General features: G+C 50.4%; 1 protein-coding gene across 1 annotated transcript in view; it reads left to right on the forward strand.

Moving 5' to 3' along the window:
* The first annotated feature begins 6620 nt into the window (after positions 1–6620).
* FGD3 (FYVE, RhoGEF and PH domain containing 3) overlaps positions 6621–14779 on the forward strand; it is a 56825-nt gene continuing 48666 nt past the window's right edge. The window contains exon 1 of the mRNA XM_074362997.1: positions 6621–6882. The gene's annotated coding sequence lies outside the window, so the exon portion shown is untranslated. The remainder of the gene's footprint in view (positions 6883–14779) is intronic.

The following is a 14779-nucleotide window of genomic DNA, read 5'->3' on the forward strand; positions in this document are numbered from 1 at the left end:
GGCTCTGGGATCACTCAAAAAAGCAGCCCAGCCTCCACGGAAGGTGGGTTTTGTGCAGTTTTTGGCAACTGAAATTAGGCTGTTTTCACTTTGGGTTTATTCCTAAATGTGTCTGAATGTGAGCCTAGCAATGTTAAGAGTTACGTGGGGACATATATTTGCTCCAGGGTGCCTAGGATGTGCTGTGGTCTATTTAATTTCAGTCCCAGTTTCAAAGGAGCTGATGGTGGCCTGGGAAGATGCTGTGTTAGGAGCTGCCCACGCAGTCCTAGGGACACCAGCACCGAGGGGAGATGATGTCACAGTGGGACCGATGAGAGGCGCTGTGCTAAACCTTTGCCCGTGTTGCCTCTTTTAATCCTTTCAATAACCAGAAGAGGTTGGTACTCATTATTCTCATGAGGTTCAGAGAGGGTAAGTAACTTGCTCAAGGGCACACAGTCCCTCAGCTCTCCATCCTGCTGCCTCTGGAGATGAGATGCGGGGCCGAAGAACAGTTGAGGAGAGATGGTGACTGCCGTGGGTGTCCACCCGGTGCCCCAGGGCTCCGAAGACAAGGAGTCTTGCCCAGTGTGTGTGTGTGGTGGGGGTGAGAGGGGTGACACTGAGGACAGGCCTCTGAGCTGGGTGTGAAGTATCGGAGAGACAAGGTGCGGCCCTCAACCTTACTTTAATGGGTACAGCTTTCTTATTAAAGGCTGAACTAAATGCTCTGTTGCTAGAAAAAAGAAAATATATTTCTGGCCCCGGAGAAGGCTGGAGCCATGCTGAGGAGCCTTGAACACCAGGGTTTACAGAAAAGTTGCAAAACTAGTGCAGGGTTCCCAAGGACTCCTCACCCCGCTCCCCGGAATGTAAACTCTTGGTAACCACAGAACAATGATCAAAACAAGTAAATTTACCTTAGTATGATATTATTAGCTAAACGCCAGATCTTCTCCAAATTTTGCCAAACCCTACTCACGCACAGTTTTTCTATTCTAGAATCCCACCCTGCATTCTTTATTTCTCTGGAATCTCCCCCAGATTGTCACGATGCCTGGGTCTCTCTTTGTCATTCCTGATCTGGATGAAAGAGTACTGGCCGCTGTTTCTAGAGAATGTCCATCAGTTTGAGCTTTTCCTTCATTTCCTCATGGTTGGAGTGAGGTGATGCGTTTCGGTAAGAATATTACAGAAGCGATGCTGTGTCCTTCTCAGTGTGTCCCGTCAGCACACCTGTGACGTCAGCACATCCCTCCCTGGCGACGTTAAGCTTGATCGCTTGGTTGAGCTGGTAAATTTCTCCACTGTGATGTTCCTCCCTTTCCCTCCATAGTTGGTAAGTGTCTTGGGGGAGACGATGCAAATCCTGTTTCTCCTCACATTTTCACCCTTGCCTTTTGCCTCCGTCGGGACGTCTTGTCTACAGCGTTTACTCCTAGTGTTTGCCTGATGGGGATTCTCACATCCCTCTTCCCATCTTCATTTGTTGATTGAAATTTTGCAAGGAAGCACCATCTCTTCTCTTGCGTTTGTTTATTGACTTCAGTTGCTAACATCAGCACAGATTCATGGATATTTATTTTATTTGAGGGGTTAAAATCTGACGCCATCATTTATTTTGTTGCTAAAATTATTTCAGCTTTGGCAAACAGGAGCTCCTTCAGGTTGAGTCCTGAGCTCTATTGACAAGCCCCCATCTTGGTTTCTTTTGTGTGTGAGAGCATTTCCTTACTTTCTGGTGCCAACAGATGCTTCCTGCTCACCTTGTATTTTCAGGGGGTCCCTGTGGACAAGGAAGGTGTGGTCTGGGGGGTCCTCACTGGGCTGAGCTGCATTGGGCGGCAAGGGTGAAACGCTGGCAGCTGGAGGTCAGGTGAGATCGGCTGCCCTCAGGTTCAAGCCCCCAGACCCCTGCAGGTGCAAGATAGAATCTGAAGCTTGGGGACACCAGGACGAGGTCTAAATGACTTCTTTGTCCACCAATGTTACCTTCTTGGCTAAGTGAAGAAAGTCCAAAATTGAGATTTGGAATATGCTGTTTTTTCCAAGGGAGAGTTGGCCTGAGTTTTAAACACCATATTCTCCGAGTTTTGAAGTTCAGTGGCTGAAGTTGCACTTGCCATCATATAAGGCTGTGGTGAAAACATGTCAGCGGTGGTGGGAGAGGACCCCCAGCCTGGGGAAGCCTCTGTGCGTTCAGACAGTAATGGGAGGATGGGAGATCTGGGGTGCATCGTCCAAGGGCGCTGGAGCTGAGGCCGGAGCTGGGAAGGGAGCAGGTGGTGCCACTCAGATCTGAGCTTCACGAGCTCCTGTGAAGCTGTGCATGGCGTGCGTGGTGTTCCCACTGAGGAACCTTCTGGAGCAATACAGAGTATCAGTGCCTTCCCAAGTTATGGATCAGGCCCTGGCAAACATAACAGGCTTCCGTCATCTGGGCTGTGGCTGCCACTTCCATCCATCGTGCCGCATCCTCAAATCTCAGCACCATGCTCCATGGACCGCTGTCCCCAGATGGAGTGGGAGCGCATCTAGGGGAGTCCAGGCCACTAGGTGTGGGGGCGCTCCTGGGGCCACCTAGGGAAGGGCTTCTTACTGAGAGACCCTGGTGTCCCCAGGCTGATGGGGTGAGCGCTGGGACAGGGGTCTCACCAGGTCCTGCCCACTGGGGACTGTTCAGCCTTGAGTCATGTGGCCCAGGGCAGGCAGGGAGCGGAGCACTGGCCTCCACCAGCTGTACTGGGAGACTGGCTTCACGTAAGGGCTGCTCGGCTCAGATGGCACAGCACGTATCTGTCTTGCTGCTTTTAGAGAGGCTGTAACCGCCCCCCCCCCCGGGTGAAGTTTTCTGTATCAGTTTGGCTCGCAGCCACCTTCTGTGCCTAAATCAGGCCTGGCACAGTTGGTCCCCTATTTGTTTTTAGTTACCATCCTTTAGAGGATTCTAGATTTGTGATGGAGCCAAGACACTGAGGCATGTGCTATGGCGTGTGGGGTGGGAGCACGCGTGTGCATGGGTGCACATGTGTGGGCGTGTGTGTAGCTCCTGCCCACCTGCGGTCAGGGTAGGGCGCCCAGCTGGGCCAGTCTCAGCGCCCACCAGTGCCTGCGCCGAGGCTGGTGAGACGGGGAACTCAGGTTGGAGAGCCTGGGCTGCCCAGCTGGGAGGCACTCACTGCTCTCTTCTCACCCAGAACCGCTCTTCCTCATCTTAACAGCCTGTGTGTTGTCTTCAACTGTCAATAGAATTAATGATGCTCACCTTCCCCGGGGCAAGTGATAATACCCCTGTGTGAGGCCCTGGCACGCACCAAGTGTTTAGTATGTAAATATTTAGTAAAAGGTTCTTATTTAATTTATATGTAATGTATAATAGTTTATTCCGAGTTTGTGTGAGTCTGGTTGTTATCTGCAGGAGGAGATTTCTGGACTCTTGGCCCCAGCAGGTCTGACACACACTGATGCTAAAGGTGTGTGCTGTTCCAGCTCATCGCACCAGCGCAGGAGATGGGAACGCGTTGATTGCCACCACCGGATTTTTCTCCTCCAGGATCAGACCCGTGGGGTGGGGACTGGCGGGAGTGGGTACCGGACTGAGTCTGCTGAGTGATGGGAAGCTCTAACTGATGCTTCTACAAAATGTCAAAAGCTCACAAATGCTGCAAAGAAAAGAAAGCCTGTCCAGCTTTCTGAGGACAAAGCACGCCTGCCCTTTATGCTCCTGGAAGGCAAAGGAGAAACATCCCATCAATGGGACAACGGCTTGGATATTTTTAAACCCAGCAGATAAATGCTTGGAATTAAAGTATTTCTGTCATTTTTCTACAGGTCACAGGAAAATCACACTGCTTACACCTCACATAAGGACACCTTTTCTTTGCTGAGTTTTTAAGAAAAAAAAAAAAATAAGAAAATGTCAACCACGGGCCCAGGCCCATGGGGACTGAGCTATCTGGTGACACCTACAGGGTTTGCATGAGACCTGTCCCTCTTGGTGGTGTGGGGGGGCTCCTCTCAGGGAAAGACTTAGGGTTGAACCCCAGAAATGTTGCACTGCTGGCCCCTCAATATTTCAGACTGCGAGAGAGCCTTTTTCTGTGAAGCAATAGGGTTTTTGTCTTGGATGGAAGGACCTGGATTTGGACGATCAAATGAAGCCGCCTATGGAAAGTACATGAAACATACCTCACACTCAGAAAACAGAGGAAGCACCCTTCTGCCCTGTTTCTTGCTTATTACACAGTTCTCATCACAGCAACATAAGAAAAAAAAAAAAAGAACATTTTTGTACAGTCCCACCGTAGCTTGATCTCCTCCTCACTTGCAGAAGTTGTTCTTACAGAGTGGTAATCCAGCTGCCGTGACTCTGTCTTTATCCCATGTTGCTACACAACCCTCCTAACTGTTTAAGCAACCACACATTCGTGCATCAGCGCTCATGAGCAAATGAGCATTCAGTGAGACAGTGGCAGTTTCCTGAGCCCACAAGCCTGTGTTTTTATTTGTGGGTATTCCGGGCATAGGAAAGGCCACATCGGGACATTTGGAGCTGTCTCCAGGGGATGGGATGAGAGGAGCGATGTCACTTCCCATCCCTGACACTGCATGTATGTTGCTTACCATGTGGGCACGCGTGTATGTGCATGTCCCTCACTGACAGTGACAGTGGCTCCAGGAGGCTGGCACTCTGGGACCTAGGCACCATGGAATTGGAGCAAAGGATGCCTGCCATGAGGCCTGTTCTTTCCTTTCCAAACAGGAGACCTGAGAACACACCAGAAATGTGAGGGAGGACCAACCTGACAGGCCTAGACTGTGGGTGTGGGACAAACCTTGAGATCCAGAGGGGTTTAGGGCCATGAAGTCTGGGCAGCAAGCGGTATTCTGGGTCAGAGTAATTTCTCCATTCATGTGACGATGTAAAATGGGTCATTGTTCATGATGTTATGACAGCAATTAAGGCTGGGTGGGTTCTGTGGTTCAGTGATGGAGGAGACAGAGATGCCCATCAAAGAAGGGGAAATTACTTGATTGCTGGTTTCCACCCATTTTCACCCTGTGTTGGGATGAGGGGGCCGAGGATAGAGAAGCAGCAGGAGGGATGCCCTCCATCCCCCTCCACCAGCTCAGCCCAGGGGAAGCAGCACTGGCTGGGAGACAAAGAGTCCCATGGCTGTAAGGGACTGTTTACTAATAGCGGTAAGTTTGCAATATGTTGTAGGGGTGAGGGAACCACTTTCTAAAGCAACGTATGGAAGATTCAGGTTGGAAAATAAAAAGCACATGTAAACAGTGGCGTGCTGGCATTAATGGGGTCATTGCACTGAAGTGTGGGTGCAGCGTCACCCTACGGAACCCTCCGGCAACTCGAGAGTGGGCCCCAGTAGCCAGATCTCAACTTTACAGACAAGGAGATGGCCCAGCGGGTTCCATCTGCACTCAGGCATCTTTTCCCTTTAAAAGATTTCTCTTCATTGCATTCATTTTTAATTTTGTAAGTAACATACTAGCACAGTCTGTCTGCGAGGTGTTTTACTGGGGCCACAAGTGTACATGTATCTGTGAGTTCTGAAAGGGACAAGCGAGGACTTCGGGGTGTCCTCCCAGGCCCCTCACGGAGGGAACGGCAGCAGGCATTTCTAGGCCTGCGGACATTGAATTACAAAGACATTTAGTGACACCATGGCTGGGGGATGAAGGACACTGAGAGTCTGCAATGCAGACCTAGTGGGAAGCTGGGGCACTGCTGTTCAGGGTCTCGGGCTACCAGGCTGGGAAGGACGGCTGGCCTGGGCTGGTCTGGCAGAGCTGCCTGCTTCACACCCATGCCCTGTGTCTGCCAGGGCTCACGGGTCGTGGTTTGGGCACTTAAAATAGTGTGTGATATGGCCATTCGATCCAAGCTTGTCACTTATCGAGGGAATGGCCTCAGGGGGGCACTAATCTCCTTGGCCCCCTTGGGGGAAAACTTCCAGGATAACAGTACTCACCTTACAGGTGTGCGACAGGAAATAAACAAGTCTGTGTCAAGTTCACAGACAGGGGTTGGGAGAGCTGACATGTCCCAAGGATGCAAGTTTCCGTTAGCATCCCCCAAATTAAGGGGTACAAGCAAGTGTGAGGGTAAAACGTGGGTGTGGGAGTAAACCTGAGTGTGAGGGACATGCACCATCACACACACACACACACACATCCCCCAATAATCTCAAAACAAAAACCTCTAAGCAGTTGTGTATTCCCCGTATGCCCCCCTAAGCATGTAGTAACTGTTCACACACTACAAAACGGGGTTCGTTATGGAGATGGAGCATTTTAAATGCCTCGTTGCCTCAGAAACTTCTAAAAAGTGAGTGGCAGAAGTGTTCAGAGCAAGAAGTAACAGCCCTCCCAGCCTGCCCGGGTCCTCTCCTTAGCCTGTGGCTGGAGGGACTCCCTGGGCTCCAGGTCCCACCAGCCTGTCACCCACCCTCCCCGCTCCTCCTCGTTGCCGTGGTAACAGCCGGCATCCCGGGCTGCGAGCTGCACTCCCCTCGCCCCTCCTGCTGGCTCTGGAGGAGCAGGCGGGCTTTGTCAGGGCTCAGTGTCTCCCTGCAGCTGCGAGACAGAGAAGAAAAGGGGCTGCCTGTGGGTGCCACCGGGGCCCCTTGAGGGCCAGAAGGAGGCAGGGCCACGCCAGACCAGCAGCCCCGAGCTCGTGGGGTCCCTGCGGGCCTCACCCCGGGCCTGGTGGGAGGGGGCCTGCCCGGCCCCAGCTCTGGAGCCGGGGGCGGGGTCCTGCTCCTTGGGGACCTGCTTGGGGTCTCCTCCAGCAAGCTGTCCCAGGCAGGAGTGGCCGATGGGGAACCCCCGGCTCTGCTCGTTTGCCTGTTTCATGGTTTTCCTCCCCAAGGGAAGGCGGTGAGTAACTGGTGTCTGAAAAGGGGAGCTCTTTCCTCTTTTCAGGTGGTTGAAATCCTGGGTTCCTTGGGGGCTGCTTATTCTCCAGGGCGGTGGGCCCGGGGGATGGTGTGTGAGCATCACACTGTGCGACTTGAGGCGGGGTCCCCCTGCGTCACAGCACACCCGGGTCTAGGCTAACAACCTGCCATGGCTTTGCTGAGGGGCCCCGGCTCCTGAACAGAATTGCCCAGAATATTTTTTGAACAAATCTAGGATGCTGAACGCTGTGACAGGACCTGCCTTATTTCTAGACTTCCTTCACCCTCACCCGACTCTTCTCAGTTCTTTTTAAATGGATGGGAGGGGAATAGAGTGCATACTTCAGAAAGACATTGCCTGAGGTTGCCATGATAACGGGGACCCCATTTCAGACGTCAGGACTGTCTTTTGGAAAAAATAGACTATTTTTTAAGAGCAATTTTGGGGTCACAGCAAAATTGAGGGGAAGGTACAGAGATATTTCATACACCCCTCCCCCGCCCTGGCCCTCTGCTTCCCTTTCTGGATTAGCAACATCCCCCAGCAGAGTGGCGTATCTGTCACAACGCATGGACCTGCATGGACACGTCGTAATCACCCAGGGTCCGCAGTTTACATTAGGGCTCACTCTCAGTACTGTAGGTTCTGTGGGTTTGGACAAATGTACCCCAGCACGCATCCCCCTTTATAGCATGGTGCAGAGTGGTTTCACTGTCCTAAAACCCTCTGTGGTCCACTTACTCATCTCTCCTCCCTTAACCCCTGGCAAGTCCGGAACACCAGCAGTTTTTCCAGAATGTCATACGTTTGGAATTCTACAGAATGTAGCCTTTTCAGATTGGCTTCTGTCCCTTAGTAACATGCACTTAAGGTTCCAGGATTATCTTTTAAAAAATTCCTTTCTCTCTCTTTCTTACTTACTTTCTTTTTCATTAGGAAAACCAGCCCTTCAGATGAATGTGGGCGAGGGGTCTTTTTCTGTAAAGAGGCTGTAAAGGCTCATTCCCGGGTCCTTGGTGACGCCAGGCTGTCCCTGGCTTTTTGGCGGCGAGTTTCCCCACTGTTCGTCTGGGAACCAAGATAGTGAGAGCATCTTAGCTGTCACTGTGGACTCCTTGGGTGGCTGCGGAAGGTAGCGTCGCGGTCTAAGACGGCTTGAAGTGAGAGGAATGAGTATGTGTGTGGTGTCTGTGCACGTTACACTGTTGAAACGGCAGCCCAGCCCCAGACAGGTTGTTCGCAGGAGGTTCTGTTGTGCAGAAAAGTTAAACATGTCTCGGCAGGTGTGGTTTTTCCTTCCAGGTCCCTGTGTTGGGCCAGTTGGTCAACGCAGCTTTGGATGCAGGGCCTGCTCTGTGTAGGTGAGGGTCCCAGCCTTGCTCACCTGTTAGGGGCTAGGCTGGATCCTGCTGGCAGAGAGACCGCCTTCTGGGCTGGGGCCTCAGTTTCCTCATCTGTACTTCTCAGGGTTTTGACAGCTTGTCCTCAGGCCCTTAGTGGCTCACTTGGTGGGTGACCTCAGCCTGGCGCTGCTCTAGGCACCGGGAACTGACCAGTTCACACAGGCCGGGGGGTTCAGAGCAGGACACGTCTGCCTGTCACGCTGGTGGGAGGGCACACTCGGCTGGGGGATGATGGTGCTACTCCCACCGCATGACCTTGGGCCAGGGCATCAGCCTTCTCAGCCATCCAGTGGGGCTCACTATGTGTGAAAGGAGCCGAGGGGTGCAGTCTGTGGTGGGTGCAGGCTGTCTGCCTGAAGCACCTGCCTGGGCTGAGGGCACACCCAGCCCAAGCTCTCGGGTGTCAGTTTTGCCTCAGACCTGCAGCCTCAGGCCAGCATTAGGGCATCCACCTTCCCCAGGACACCCGGAGGAGGGGGTCCCCAGAGCCTTCAGGCTGCGTGGGGAGCCCTTGGGAACTGGCAGTTTTGGAGTGTGGCCACAGCCTCGCATTCCCAGCCCACCAGGGGCCACCAGGCATTGGATTTTGACCCGCAGGTGTCTGCATGGGCCAGCCGTGTCCAACAAGGGGCGAGGTGCCAGTGTTTGCAGCAGTCTGCCCGGGAAGAGCCAAGAAGCCATCCCTTCTGAGCCAGCACCTGCCCCGTGTGTGCACTGCTGCCCCCAGCCCTGCGTGTGCTGCCCAGGGATGTCGTTGACTTGTCCTCCCACCACGCTCCCTGAGAGGCTCCCAGCATCCGCTGCCCCAGGGCCACAGGCAGAGTCCTTGTTAGGGTTCGACTAACTGACCAGCCAGCCACCCCCCAACTGATAACCAGCTAGCCGACCTCCCTCCTTGTCTGTCCTCTCCCTCCCTCCCTTTCTCCCTTCTTTCCTTCCTATCTTGTTCCAGAAAAGATTTGGTTGAGCCTAAAGTATGCAGGATCAAGAGAAGCAGGTGCATACGACCTAAGAGCTGGTCGTATTTGCCAGAAAGAACTTGGGCGGGGGTGGGGGTTGGTGAAACCCTATGACGGGCCCCCCCTTCTGAGAGGAGAGAGCCCGGCAGGACAGGGGAGGGCTCTATACCCGTGTGTTCAGTGTTGGTTAGTTTAGCCTGAGTCCCCTCCCCACTTCCACATCAGACCCTTATGAACTACCAGAGCTTCTGATCACCTCGTGACCCTCAGTCTAAAGAAGGACCCCAGAAACAGACCTAGGGAGCCCACTCAGAGGGGGTCTGAGAAATGGGCGTCCCTAAATGACCACCCTCCCGGCTCTCCATCCCAGCTCTTTGTCCCCTGTCCCTTCCAGAAGCAAGGGAGAGGGGACAGCATGGGGGTGGACGAAGCCCCGCCCACCCTGCCTGGCTGGGAGGTGAGGGCTATGCCCTAAGGCCATGTCTAGTGCATTTAGGGGGAATGCCAACTGACTTTCTAGAGGTCCACCTGGGGCTTTTAAAATAAAAAGTTACTAGTGACAGATGCTTGAACGGATAAATGAGGAAGGCCTGTCTTTTCCTGGTACACAGTTTTGCATCTCAGAATATTCCACATGGACCAAGCTGGATGAGGCTGGAAGTTTTTGCTGAATGGCTCTTATGCCGAACTTAAAACATCCTAAACTGCCATCCCTTGCAGATGTGGGATTATATCTGTCTACTCCCGTGCTCTTAGTCCTTAAAACATTGTGCCTAAATGGTCCCTCATCGTGGCTGCAAATTGGATAAAACCGCTGGCCTCCGAGATATACGCTTGGGGCCCCCCTGGTCGGTAGGCTGTGACTTTCTGGCAGCCTGTGCTGCTTTCTCCAAAGACTGGGTCCAAGAGAGTGTGGCTGTTTCCTTGTCTCAGGGGATTGGTCAGGGAACCTGGTGTGGGCGGGGCCTGGCCTGAGTCCACCTGTGCGTGTGCAACGTGTGCAGGGAGTGTCTGCAGGAAACTGTTGGGACGGTGGCCTTGCTAATGCCAGGAGCGGCTGCAGAGAAGGTCTTCCCTCCCCATCCCCCACATGTATGGGATCTGGGGCAGGTGTGGTCGGAGTCTAAGATCTTCTGTGGCAAAGGGGGTATCTGTCATCTGATCTCATGATCCTTGGTCTTAAACCAAGTTCCAAAAAATTTTGTCTGCAAAATAAACTATCCTGCTTAAGAAATAATTAGTTGCAGGGGTGGGTGGACACTCCCATCCTGTTATTGCTTCCTGAGACGGTCCTTGGCTTTAGACCCCTGCTAAGGGACACTCAGGCCCCTCTCCCCTTCCCCTCCCCTTTCCCTCACCCCTCTCTTCCCTCCCGCCCCTCCCCTCCCTCCTTTCTCATGGGGACAGTGCTGCTGTGAGAGATTCCAGTTCCCTCCAGCCATCTTCTCCCAGAGCGCCCAGTGCAGCAGCGCCCTGAAAGGCAGCGCTCTCAATCAGCAGACTGGTTGAGTTCTGAATTGCCTTTGGTTAATCAGGAGTTGAGCCTGAGGATCCCAGTAGGAAAGGAAGGGTCTAGGTGACTGGGCAAATGCCATGTGGGTGGATCGAGCATGTGCAGGGGCAACCCCGAATCTCTCTGGGCTCAGCCGGGCTCCTGGCATTGCCCTGAATCCAGGCACCTGGACCTGAAGGGTGGGGCGAGGCCACCCTTACTGCCTTACTCCTTCGTACATCCCTCTATTTCCACAGTGATTTTTTTTTCTTACAGGGTTAAAAACAGCTCCAGACACAGCACTTTCCTTTCAGTGTAGCTCATCAGAGCTCTTTGTTAGAGATAAGAGGTTGCTTCCATTTCAGGCTTGAATGTCACTGCAGCCCACGCCAGGGCCTCTCTGTAATTATCCTGCTGTCTGGAAAGCTCTTAAATGCCACTTCATCTGAGGGTTTGAGGCCGCAATTGCTTCTCCAGTGCAATGCCAATGTCAAATGTTTTTATAGAGTGATTCTTTTTTTTTTTTAAATAAGAAAATAAAGCAAATGACGATTAATCAGCCCCTCACTGCTCACACCTTGGCATTTGATGTGCGTTTTCCTAGGGAGTCCCCATGGCCTGGTTTTGGGGTGAAGGGGCTCTCCCACTGTCACCTGGCCAGGATGTGGCCTCGTGAGCCCCAGGGTTCGCCCTCCTAGCTGCCCGACAATGGTGATGCGGGGTGAATTTCAAGGCAGTGGCCAAGTTTAGGAAATATTTTTCTGTCTTTGAAGAAAACGCAGTCTCAGTTTCGAGCAATCTAGAAACTTTTTCGCAAAAGCACGTTTTCAGAAGGCAAAATTCCACTCAGAGTCCCTTCTTTTTGGGTTTCTTAACCACAGTTTTCCTCAGCGAGTTTTAGGACAGCTAAGTAGAAATTAAAATTTCCATACGTAAACAGATGTGGAGACAGCTGGCTCTGACTGTGCAATTGCTGGAGCTTTGGCATCTCAAATGAGCAATGAAGAAGCTTTTATTTTCTTATTTTTAAATAAGTTGGCTTTTCTTCCGATTGCAAATATAATAAATGTTCTTTGTAGAAATTTAGATATTACCGAGAAGCATTGAGAGGAAAGTGAAACTTCCCAGAAGCTCACCACCCAGAGATGGCAGGGTTTGTGTGAGTCTAAAAAGATTTCCCCTTTCCTTTTCTGGGTCTTGTCTACTGATCTGTGGAATAATCATTAAGGTTTGTCTTGGGACCTGAAATCTAACAAGCTTGCCCCCATTCCAAAGTCCCTTAGATTCTCACCCCAGCCTCCCGCCCTGGCTAGTTTGGCATTTCCGTGGCTCTTGCCAGCCTCGTGGAAAGGAGAATGACAGCACTGGATACTCCGTCCCATCCTTGGGTCTGATGGGTGTCCCCAGTGCCCGGTGCATGTGTGGCCCATGTGACCAGTGAATGGCAGAGGCTCGAGCACAGGGCCCACTTGTGCCAGCGTTTTTCTCTGTTCAACTTATTTCACTTCGCATAATGCCCTCAAAGTCCAACCATGTTCAAAAGTGTCAAGATGTCATCTTTTTTATGGCTGAGTAGTATTCCACTGTACATGCATACCACATCTTTATCCAGTCGTCTGTCAATAGACACTTAGGTTGCTTCCATGTCTTGGCTATTGTAAGTAATGTTACAATGAACATAGGAGTGTTCAATGTAATGTTTTTGTGTTCTTCGGAAACATATCCAGAAATGGAATTGCTGGACTGTGTGGTGGTTCTATTTTTCATTTTTTGAGGAACCTCCATACTGTTTTCTATAGTAGCCAACTAACAGCCACGGTCCCACCCCAAAGCCCCAGAGATTACCACTGCTTCAACTTCACAGACTAGTTCTGCTTTTCCTTGAACTTCATCTAAAGTAGCCTTTTGTGCCTGGCTTCTTTGCAGATGCATTTTTTATCGTTGGTATCTCAGTAATTCATTCCTTTTTAGTCCATAGTATGGCTATACCACACTTTGCTTGTTCATTCTCCAGCTGGTGGACAATTAGGTTATTTCCAGTTTTGAATTGTGAATAGGACTGCTACAGACATTTGTGACCAGGTCTTTGTGTGGACAGGTGTTTTCTTTTCTCTTGGGTAGACCCTCCCTCCCCAGGAGTGGAATTGTTGGCTCACAGGACAAGTGCATGTTTACCTTCATGAGAAAAATGCCAAGCAGTTTTCCAAAGCAGTTTTCCAATTTTGTGCTTCCACCGGCACTGTGTGAGAGTTTTGTTTGCTTGGCATCCTCGTCAACACTTAGCATTATCAGCTTTTTTTACTGTACCCATTCTAGTGGGGCACGGTGATATCTCACTGTGAATTTAATTTCCATTTCCCTGATGGCAGGTGATGCTGAGCGCCTTCCCGTGTGCTCACTGTCTATTTCGATAAACTTTTCTTAGTCAAGTGCTTAGTCTAACCTTTTCCTCAGATTGTTTATTAGATCATTGATCTGTTTTCTTATTGATTTGTAGGCATTCTTTATGTATTCTAGACACAAGTCCTTTGTCAGAGAGATGTATTACAAATATTTTCTTTCAGTCTGTGTCTTGCCTTTTTATTTTCTTATTTGAGCCTTTAATGAGGTTTTTCATGTTGGTAAAAGTCAGTTTATCAAGTTTGTCTTTTATGGCTAGTGTCTTGTATAGTCTAAGAAATCTTTGCCTACCTTGAGTTCATGAATGTTTTCACCTATGTGTTTTCAGAAGCTTTATAATTTTAGAGCTCACAGTTAAGACGGTGATTCATTTCCAGTTGTTTGTGTGTGTGGTATGAGTGGTGGGTCAACGTTCATTTTCCATATAGGTATCCACTCATTCCAGCTTGTTGAGAAGGATTTCCTTCCCCATTGATGAGTATTGGCACCTTTACTGAAAGTCAACTATGTGAATGTGAGTCCATTTCTGGACTCTGTTCTGTTCCATCGATCTGTTGCCCTATCCCTATGCTAATACCATACTATATTGATTTTTTTAACTTAATTTAATCTTATTATTATAGCGTTATTGTGCTTAATAAATTAAATTATTTTACCTTTTGTAGTTAAGTCCTGTGCTGTGGTAATCTGTTGAACTGTCTCTCTGTTGTCAGACACCCGGAACGTCTCCAGTTTTCCCCCATTGCAAATATGTGTTGACTGTGTTGAATGTCCTTGCTCACCTGTGTGAGCGTGAAGAATTGACACCTGGAGGGGGCATGGCTGGGTGGGAGGGGGTGTGAGCTGTGTATTGTCATCATTGCTTAGGTCAAGGCTCCAGACTGCCTTCCACAATGGGGCAGGGGAACGGAGGGAGGGGTGCACCCCATCCACCACTCTGTCCCATTCCAGGCCTTCCTGTCTCTCTAGCATTGCTCCCTAGGGCTCCACCTACTTCCCCATGTTCCCTCCTGTCCTCATCCTCCCCTGTGTCCACTGTGCCTGTGCAGTGCTGTCTCACAGATGTGGCTCTGTGCTTTGTCATGAAGACAAGCCGTGAGAGGAAGCAGAATTTTTTTGTTTGTTTTCACTATTATCTTAGTCTTATAAAATGACTCAATTAAAAAAAATAGATAATATGGTTTTATGGCTAAAAAATCAAAAAGATACAAGAGAATTCTCACTCCCACCCCTGTCTCCATTCACCCCTTTCCTTCCTCTTCTTCTCTATAGATAATCATTTTAAACTGTTTTTAAGCATTTTCAGATGCACAGAAAATTTGTAAGAATTGATTCACCAAGAAAAAAAAAAGAATTGATTCGTTAAGGAACAATATTTTCCCATATTTGCACATTCTCTTTACATTTAGGCAGATGTTTTTTTTCTCAGAACCATTAAAAAAAAATAAACCTTTCAGAGCTCGCTCATGGCTGGAACATTTTGTGGGCAGGTACTTCCTATTGTGTCACCCAGGCTGTCATCATCCCATTTTAGTGACCGGCTGCATCATCCTTTGAGGAGGCTTTGCCAGATCCCTCCAGTGTGTAAATTGCGTTCGGCAGTTAGCAGGTGGCCATGTGGT

The sequence above is a fragment of the Camelus bactrianus genome, chromosome 4 (genome assembly GCF_048773025.1).
Source record: "Camelus bactrianus isolate YW-2024 breed Bactrian camel chromosome 4, ASM4877302v1, whole genome shotgun sequence".
Lineage (NCBI taxonomy): Eukaryota > Metazoa > Chordata > Mammalia > Artiodactyla > Camelidae > Camelus > Camelus bactrianus.